Source organism: Carlito syrichta, unplaced genomic scaffold (genome assembly GCF_000164805.1).
Source record: "Carlito syrichta isolate Samal-C Ts95f unplaced genomic scaffold, Tarsius_syrichta-2.0.1 Scaffold302022, whole genome shotgun sequence".
In the NCBI taxonomy this organism is placed as follows: Eukaryota; Metazoa; Chordata; class Mammalia; order Primates; family Tarsiidae; genus Carlito; species Carlito syrichta.
Window position 1 is genome coordinate 79,664 of NW_007246118.1, and position 10,209 is coordinate 89,872.

Genomic DNA, 10,209 nt, shown 5'->3' on the forward strand with positions numbered 1-10,209 from the left:
CGAGATGTTCAACATCATTAGCCATTAGGTAATTGCAAATTAAAACCACAATGCAGTATCTCAGAGAGTTTACTTAAAAGAAAGGCAAAAATAATTAATGAACGTTATTAAATTTGGTAAATGCAGAAAAAAGGTTAAAGCCAAACACACAAACAACAAAACAGCACATGTGATCTCAATACCTGTATATAACTTCTACTCTTCCACTGCCACTTTGTGACATTTTATACTTTTTTTTTAAAAACCCTTTTTTTTAATAGTTAGCTGAATGTGTCCTTCTTTTTAAAACTACTCAATTTAATAAGTATTTTTTTTATCACTTAAAATTACCCAGAGTATAATTTTAAATGGTTTGCATGTAATCTTCATTTTTTGGATGTATTTAATTCATTTAACCAGTCCTTTTATACATTTATAATATTGCTATTCTATTGTTATAAATAATGCTGTGATGAACATTTTGTATATCAACCTCTTTCAGGATTTCTGATTCCTTCCTTAGAATAGATTCTTAGATGTAGGATTACTGTGTCATTGGGTGTGGGCATCTTAGAGGCCTTTGTTAACTATACTTGCCAAAATACTGTTTGAATGTATACCCCTTCTTGAATTTCTCTTTTCTCTTTAAAAACAAAAGTTTACTTTTTGTGTCACTCACCCTCAGTCTAGGTTTCCAAACAACTTTATCTTGGTGCTGGCTCCTGCAACTCTGTGCTCTTCTCAGCTTTCTGACATTGTTTCTCTTTATTCCTTGAATATATCTGGGTTTCTTAAGATTCTGTTCTCAGCCTCTTCTCTTTATGTAATATTCTTTCTTGGGCTAACCAGAACCAGCCTCTTGTCTTTCTCTACAGTTTACACTCTAATGATTCCAAAATCCCAGATACTTCTGAGTTTTAGTAACCAGTTATAATTGCATAGTATATCTCTTTATTTTAAGCCACATAGCTATCACAATCTCAACTCACTTATCTGAAACCGAACTCGTTATTTATCTAATCACACCAACTTCTCCATCTTCACTGATGGATTATTTCTCTAATCAAACCCACTTCTCCATCATCACTGATGGCAGCATGACCCACCCAGTGACATAAGCTAGAATTCTGGGAGTTAGCCTTGAATTTTCTGTACCACTTCTTGTCAGTCACAATGTTTTAAGATTCTTCTTCCAAGATAGCTTTTTAATTTGTTACCTCCCCTTTTTCACTTCCTTTATTTAGGCCCTCATATTTTTTGTATTACTGCATTGGTGTCTTAACTGATACGCCTGTTTCTGGCCTAATTCCATCCCTCAATTCCATTCTTCACACTAAAACCAGTTTTTCTTTCTGAAGCATGAGTTTCAGCATGCTACTCACCTTCACACTTTTCTGTCTCCTGTAAAACAAAGCCTGCTCTCCACTGCATGGTACCTGTGGACCTGTTCTTGGTTGCTGTGAATTCTGGCTGTTTTCCCCACTTCTTTCTGGTTATGCCAGATATGACTCCCAGGCATGCTGAACTAGTATCCTCAATATGTTAATTTTTTATTCTGGCCTTTATGCCTTTGTTCATATTGCTTTTTCTTCCTGAAATGCCTTCTCCCTCTTCTGTCCACTTGCCAAATTGCTTGCTTCCTTGCGTGCTTGCTTTCTTTCCTTCCTCCCTCCTCCCTCCCTCCCTTCCCCCTTCCTTCCCTTCCTCCCTCCCTTCTTCCCTCCCTCTTTGTCTTTCTTTCCTTCCTTCTTTTGTCTCACTCTGTCACCCAGGCTGCTGTGCAGTGGCATGCTCATGGCCACTGCAACCGAGATCTGCTGGGTTCAGGTGATCCTTCTGCCTCAGCCTTTCAAATAACTGGAACTACAGGCATGCTTCACCACGCCTGGCTAATTTTGTTTGTTTATTGTAGAGATGAGGTCTCACCAAGTTGCCCAGGCTGGTCTCGAACCCATGGGCTCAGGCAGTCCTCTCACCTCGGCCTCCCAAAGTGCTGGGAGTATAGGTGTAAACTACCGCGCTGGTCAGATTTCTTTCACATTCCAAGATTCAGGTAACATTATAAACTTCTGTAGAAAGGAAGCCCTCCACAGGAAGAGCTAGGGCTTCCTCATGTGTTCTCATTGTGCCAGGTCTCCATTTCCTACGCGAGTGCACTTTCTGTTGTTATTAAACCATCCCTGACTATTATACTGGATTATAACACACCTTTACTACCACCTAAGTAGGAACAATGTACCCTAATCGTTTCCTCAGGGCTTGAGAATAGTATCCAGCATATAGTAGGTGATTAATAAATATTTCTTGAGTAAATGATGGGAGATAGAAAAGATGAAGGGTTTCATGCTGAAAAACAGAAAAAGAGTTTAAGAAAAATTACAGATTCATAGGAATTGAGTTTGAGTTCTGCCTTATTATCTGTTAGTGTCGGTATCATTTTAGGCCAGTCATTTCTTCCTCTAACCTTCAGTTCTTTTGTAAAATGGAGGTAGCAGTAGTGGCAATAATATTAGTAATAGTGATTTTCAAATGATAAATACTCTGCAAATTTTAGTTAATATTTTCAGTATCCATGAGCTGGATGCAATGGCTCATACCTGTAATCCCAGCAGTTTGGGAGGCTAAGGTGGGAGAATCACTTAATGCTAGGAGTTTGAGACCAGCCTGGGAAACATAGCGAAACCCCGTCTACAAAATAAAAAAATTAAGTGGGCATGGTGTCATATGTCTGTAGTCCCAGCTACTCAAGAGGCTAACACAGGAGGATCCCTTGAACTCTGGAGTTCAAGGTTACGTTGAGCTGTGACCACATCACTACACTCTGGCCTGGGTGACAGAGTGAGACCCTGTCTCTAAAAATAATATATGAATGAAAACAAAAAACATCCTATATATGTAGACTGAACATATGTAATGTATTGTCTTCAATGAAGCAAGAGGTGAATGACTTAAAGCTTTGGGCATACAGTACCCATCAATTACAAAATCAGTTTACCTAGTTGCTGTAACTTTGTTGCATTATTGACCCATTGCTTTACTGTCGCATTGTCTCATAACATGTTTAGACACTGAAGACAAGTCAGAGTGAGTCAGTTTTAGAAAACAGCCTACCCTGAAAGGAGTCCATAATGCACATGGTCTGTGATGAGAAAATTACAGAATGATGAAACATGCAGATGTTAACAGAGTTCCATATTGTTTTCTTAATGTGGTTTGACTTTTCTAACTATTTTCAGTGACAAACTTGTATACTACCAATCCGCCCTGTTTTCCATGTTTTTTCTGTGCAGAGATGTATAGTTAGAGCAGTGATGACTAATATGTTTTCAAGAAATGCTACTCTAACCTTTAAGTCTGATGGGTAGACTGAGCATTTAAAACTGTAGCTTTTTCACTGCATCTGGATGACTGTATGTTTCTACCACATGAATCACTTTATGAATATGCATGAACTTATAAACAAAACTTTTTATAAGAAATTTTTGTGTTCAGAAACAAAATTATATTGGTAATATTTTCCAAGCTATCTGTGAGTAGAAGCTTTCCACTGGGCCCCAGAAGTTCTTTGAATGATATTTTTTTCCCTCACTCATATTACATTTTAATGACATCTCTGGCTTTATTCTCTCCATTCTTTTTTTCCAATGGAGTTTTTTAATTTCACTGTTTTTGCTTTGCCCTTTAGATGGGTGACATGACAATGACTCATTATGGATTGATGAAAGGGGCAGCTTGGCCACTGGAGACCTGGTAGACACTAGAGCATAAAATTGCCAGCTCCAACCTTCTCTTTATTGCTCATGTAAGACTTGTGACAGAGATGTACTCATTCAGGCTTTTATTAATATATAATTTGTAGGCTAGGTTACTTCATCAAATTGTATTTACATTTGACCTGGAGGTTCAAAAATGTATTGCTTTGGGATGTTTTTAATTATTAAAAATCATGATTGGGGCTGATCAACACATGTATCTTCTAGTTATTATTCAGCTGTATTGTGGACTTTTCTTTTTTCTTCATGACATCAACAGCAGGCAGCACCTCAGAGTGGTCAGAATTGTTTTGTTAGTTCCTTAATGTTTGCTCACAGTGTATTATATTGTAGAATGTAAGTACGGTCATGTGTTACTTAATGACAGGATACATTCCGAGAAATGTGTCATTAGGTGATTTTATTGTGTGTACATTATGGAGAGTACTTACACAAACCTAGGTGGTATAGCCTACTATACACTTAGGCTATATGGTATGGCCTGTTGGTCCTAGCCTACAAACTTGTTCAGGCAACTGTAATACAATGGTAAGTATTTGAATATCTATGCATAAAAAAGGTACAGTAAAAATATGATATTATAATCTTATAGGACCATCATCATATATGGATTTATCGTTATATGGCACGTGACTGTATATTCTTTATCTACATTTCTCCCTTTTGACTTGCATGGACTGTACATTTCTTGCATTTACATTCATTTCATGTAATTTTAAATATTGTTTTATGCATGGCACCATTTTTTTCCAGGTAAAAATGGTTAGTATAAAACCTAACTTTGAGAAGTTGCTAACAATGCCTTAGTATGGAACACAGGTGTTTTGGGAAGTAGTGGAAAAAGCCTTGAGAGGCAGGCAGGTCTGGCTGTGTAGTAGAGTCTGTGAGGACTACTACTAGAGCAGGTAAGGAGACTCACCATGTCATCTTGGTTAATAACAATCTAAGAAAAAAATAACACCTTATTTTATTTAATACTTTGCAGTTTGTAGGGCACTTTTACAGAAAGTATATTAGGTAGAGGTGTTCTAATTCTCAGTTTATGGTGAGGAAACTAAAGCTCAAAGAATTTAAGAAATTTGCTTAGGGTCACATACCTGGCAAGGGTTAGAACCAGGGTTGATTTTTATTCCTTCTTTCCCTGTTCAGCTGTTCCATGCTGCCTCTCGTTTTATGAATATCGGTTGTAAAATAAGGGGTTGGACTGGATCGTTGATTTTCAAGGATTCTCTAGAATGGCCTCCTGGTTTGCTTATGGGATGAGGATTGAAATATGGAGAAAGCTGTGTAGACTGGGCGTCAGAGTGGACACACTAGTTTGAGGCAGTGGCTGCTCATTTCCAATTGACCCGAGGACCTTTTTCTGCATGTTATTATTGATGGAGGATTTTATATACCTTTAGTGTGATTGGACAAAAAGAAGGTGGAAAAGCATCTGACATAAACTTTTATTTTTGTTTTTGTTTTAAAAAGAAGAGTAGATTCCACATTACTTCAAAAAGAGTTTGAAAACAATTGCATTAGGTAATGCTTCCTAAGGCATTTTTCAGCTTATTAGTTTGTAAAATATTGCAGCCTTGACTTTGGTGGTATTACCAGATGGGCCCATAGTGACTTTACAAATGTTGCAACCTTATATCAGTTTAGAGTTATAGGGCATTATTAAAGCCCTGTTTATCTTTCAAGATAGTCTTTTTTTATTTGCTAAAATGGCTATTTTTAATAGTCTTTAGGGAAAAGAGGCAAAATGTCAAAAGTGAGCATGAGTAATTATATTTATGTAGCCAGTGTTGGTAATGCATTTTTAAAAAAACTCCTTCACCCTTTGAAGATTCATTGAAAATCGACTGACGAAAGGCAGATTAATAAGAGAAAAGGCACACAAATTTTTATTAGCATGCATGGGGGAGAAATTACAGAATGATTACCTCCATTCAACCCAATGGGGTACAGCTATATATATCTTTCTTAGAGGAAATGGAGATGGGGATTTGTGTATCAATTTAGGGGGATAGTAAATGTTTTTTAGGGGTTATTCATTGGACTTGGAGAACATACAGTGGCCTGGGACCAAGTTTTTTGCCCTGCAGAGGAGACTATGGTTTGTGACAAAAGTCTGTCCAGGTGTGTTGACAGACTTCAGTCTTTCTTCCTGTGATATAAATTCAGTTAATGAAAACCCAGGAAAGGGACCAAAGATAATTATTTTCCTCTTTGGTGGTCCAGACTTTAGGTAGATAAGGGAACTTCAGAGAACAGCTTCATCCTGTGCTTTGGGAAAGGCAGAGAAAGTGGGATGGGGGAGGGGATGGTCAGAGAGACCTTGAGGTTTCCTCAGTTCAGCATGTCCAAGTGCCATATTTTGGGGTGTTGGATTTTGAACTCCAGCAACTGCTAGTAAGAATGACTGACTGACTTTGGAAAGTTATTTTAAAATGTGAACATGTCATTTAGCCCACATCTTGGGTGTCATTTATTTTCTACAATCTGCCAATGATGGTTAAACCTGGCATTTCTTTCAAGAGGGAGCTCTTTTTGCTTCCTGAGCAAAGGTGTTTTTTTATTAACCCTTGAAACAGATCCACTTATGTATTTACTTCAGTGTTTGTTTGCTTCTAAACAAAATAAACCCATCTAGTTATCTAAAATGTTCTTTTAGCTACTCAAAGATGAAAGTGACAATTTCCATGTATATTATTTATATTTGTCTCACTTGAAAAACAAAACATTTTCTTTCCTGCTTTCCACAATGTGATAGATGTCTCATTGATGACTATGAGACACTAATTTGGGCCATCTGGTCATAAATAAAATTTCAATTCATTTCTTCTTCTAATCTGCTTAAGAGGCGATATCACAGAGTGACTTTCTATGATGCCTTTTGACACAGGGCTGGTTTATTTTGTTTTGGCCGATGTATGAGGCAGCCCTAGTTGATGAATGCAGTTTACATGCTCACAGGCAGATGCAAGTATCCACACTGCTCTGAGACCCTCTCCTTTCTGCTTATTGGAGGTTGTGAAAGTTGCTTGGGTACTAGATTCTTCAAGAATTAATTAATACACAGAAGTTGGAAATGTAGATCAAAGGAAAAAAGAACAAGATTTTTTTTAAGTTGGGCTTTTTGTCTTTTTTTGTTGTTGTTGTATGATCTGAGGCTTACACTTGGTGCTTCCTAACCCTAGGGTTTGGCTATTAAATAATTATCTTAGACTCCTTTTTTTTTTTGAGTTGGTGTCTCACTCTGTCACCCAGACTGGAGTGCAGTGGCACGTTCACAACCACCGCAGCCTCGACCTGCTGGGCTCAGGCGATCCTTCCGCTTCAGCATTCCAAGTAGCTGCGACTACAGGCATGCGCCATTATGCCTGGCTAATTTTTTGATTTGTTGTAGAGATGAGATTTCACCAAGTTGCCCAGGCTGGTCTTGAACCCCTGGGCTTAGGCAATCCTCTTGCCTCCACCTCCCAAAGTGCTGGGATTACAGGTGTGAGCTACCGTGCCTGGGTAGACTACTATATTTTTTAGGTAAAATTTACATACAGGAAATGCACAGATCTTATGTGCACTCTTCAGTGGAATTTGACAACTCCTTATAACTAGCACCTTAATCAAGATTGAGAAAATGTGTGTCATCCAGATAGTTCCCTTGTGTCTCTTTCTAATCTCCAGACACAGCTACTTGCATCGTAAAAAGATTTTGATATACCCAAGTACAGAATGGTCAGATCTTTTTTCTGTAGCAACTGTAGTATAAATACATAAAGTAAAACTTACTTAAAACTAAAATTTTCTTCATAGGCAGGCCTATTGTTATAGGTAGAAGGTGTTTAAAAGCTGATTCCTTAACTAATTAATGGAATTTTTTTTTTTAGTTGGAGCCTCACTTTGTTACCCAGGCTGGAGGGCGGAGGCATGATCACAGCTCCTGCAGCCTTGACTTGCTGGACTCAGGTGATCCTTCCGCCTCTGCCTTCCAAGTAGCTGGAACTACAGGTGTGTGCCACCATGCCCAGCTAATTTTTGATTTTTTTTGTGGAAACGAGGTCTCACCAAGTTGCCCAGGCTGGTCTCGAACCACTAGGCTCAGGCAGTCCTCTCTCCTCTGCCTCCCAAAGTGCTGGGATTACAGGCTTGAGCCACTGTGTCCGGCTAATTAATGGAATTTAAAAAAATATTTTAATTAAAAAAATTTTTTTTAATTTGTGGGGTACAAGTAAGGATTCACTGCATAAGTAGGCTGCATGCAGGTGAAGTTTGGACTTCCCCATTGTGTTATCATCTCCCTCCTTCCCTCCCTCTCTCCCTCTTTCACTCCATCTCTCCCTCCCTCCCTTCCTCCCACCTTCCTTCTGCAGTGCCCAGTGTCTGCTGATTGCACCCTTGTACTTGTGTGACTAGTGCTCAGGGCCCACTTATGAGTGAGAACATGTGGTATTCAGCCTTTGTTTCTGTGATAGTTCACTTAGTATAATGATTTCTAGCTACATGCAAGTTTCTGTGAAGGCTATGGTTCTGTTCTTCTTTGGCTGCATAATATACCATCATGTATGTGTACCACATTTTCCTTATCCAGTCTACTTTCGATGGGCATCTAGTTGGTTCCATGTCTTTGCTATTGTGAATAGTGCTGCAATAAACTAATTACTAATTAATAGAGTTGGTTTTTTTTTTGAGACTGGCTCTTACCATGTTGTCCAGGCTGTCTTGAACACCTGGGCTCAAATGATTTTCCCATCTCAGCCTCCTGAATAGCTGGGACTATGGGTGTGCAACCCCACACCTGGCTTAGTTAGTGGAATTTTTACCAACCATTGATTGTGGATAATGGAATTTTTGATATTGGTTGACAAAGACAATGGTAAGCAAAGCAGCCCTACTACTTTTGGTACAAACTTTACATCTTAAAATATAATTCCTCCCGGGCTTGGTGCCTCAGCCTGTAATCCAGCGCCTTTGGGTGGCTGAGGTGAGTGGATTGTCTGAGCCCGCGGGTTCGAGATCCGCCTGGGCAATTTGGCAAGACCTCATCTCTACAATAAATTAAAAAATGAGTCGGGTGTGGTAGCACACGCCTGTAGTTCCAGCTACTTGGAAGGCTGAGGCGGAAGGATCGCTGGAGCCCAGCAGTCGAGGCTGCGGTGGCCGGGAGCGGCCACTGCACTCCAGTCTGGGTGACAGAGTGAGACTCCAACTCAAAAAAAAAAAAATATATATATATATATATATATAATTCCTATGTGTGAAGTTGAGAGCAGCTTTCTATAACAGTAAACAGAGACCTGTATGTTAAGTAAAAGGCAGAGAGAACATGGGCCTAGTCAGGCCCTCGCTTTTTCTGTGTCCCCAGGATATATCCTCCTATTTATAAAACATCATTAACCTCACCAGGCTACAATGAACATTGGTTAATGTTTGGGAAATTCTGTGGAAAGAGTGGGGTTCTGTCCATGTCCTCTGACCAAGACAGTTGAGTAAATTTGTACTAAGTGGTTGACCTTTGATAAGCACTACTCCCTCCCAGTCTGACTTGTGATTCCATTTTTCTTTTGTGCAAATAGTTCTGAAGGTTTAATGTTTATTTTTCACTATACAAGCAGTAGAATTTCTTCTCTTCTGTAGAAACTGCTCAAATGACTTTGGATTACTCTGAGAATATAGGAATAACAGACTCAGTTTCTCTTGTAGTCCCGTAACACAGAATTGTTCTGTGACCAAATGTGAGGGAGTATATTCCCACACATTGAGCAGTCAACCAGTGCTGCAGTGGCTTCCAGCTGGGTGTCCTCCAATTTTCAGTTCAATTCTGTTACTGTCTACCTGTAAATAACATTGGGTCTCACCGGTTGAGGCCTCAATCCCACAAGATTGTCCCCCCCACTTTCAATGCCAAGATCCAAGTTGTTTTACCTGTGTTTCTGACCTGCTGGCTTTAAATCGGGTTTCCTACAGTCCTTTTCTTGGATTCCATTAATTTATTAGAGTGGTTCACAGAATTCAATGAAACATGTTTAGAAGTTTAGTATAAGGAATTTTTTTTTTTTTTTTTGAGTTGGCGTCTCACTCTGTTGCCCAGGCTTGGAGTGCAATGGCATGCTCATGGTCACCACAGCCTCAACCTGCTGGGCTTAGGTGGTCCTTCTGCCTCAGTCTTCCAAGTAGCTGGAACCACAAGTGCACCATTACACCTGGCTAATTTTTTGATTTATTTTAGAGATGAGGTCTTGTCAAGTTGCCCAGGCTGGTCTCAAACACTTGGGCTCAAGCAATCCTCTTGCCTTTGCCTCCCAAGGTGCATAAAGATTATTTCAAAGGTTATAAATGAACAGCCAGAGCAACAGATACCTAGGGCAAAGTCTAGAAGGGTTCTGAGTACAGGGGCTTTATCCCTGTATAGTTGGGGTGCATCGCTCTCCTGGCAAATGGATGTGGTGTTCCTTACCTTCCTAGAAGCCCC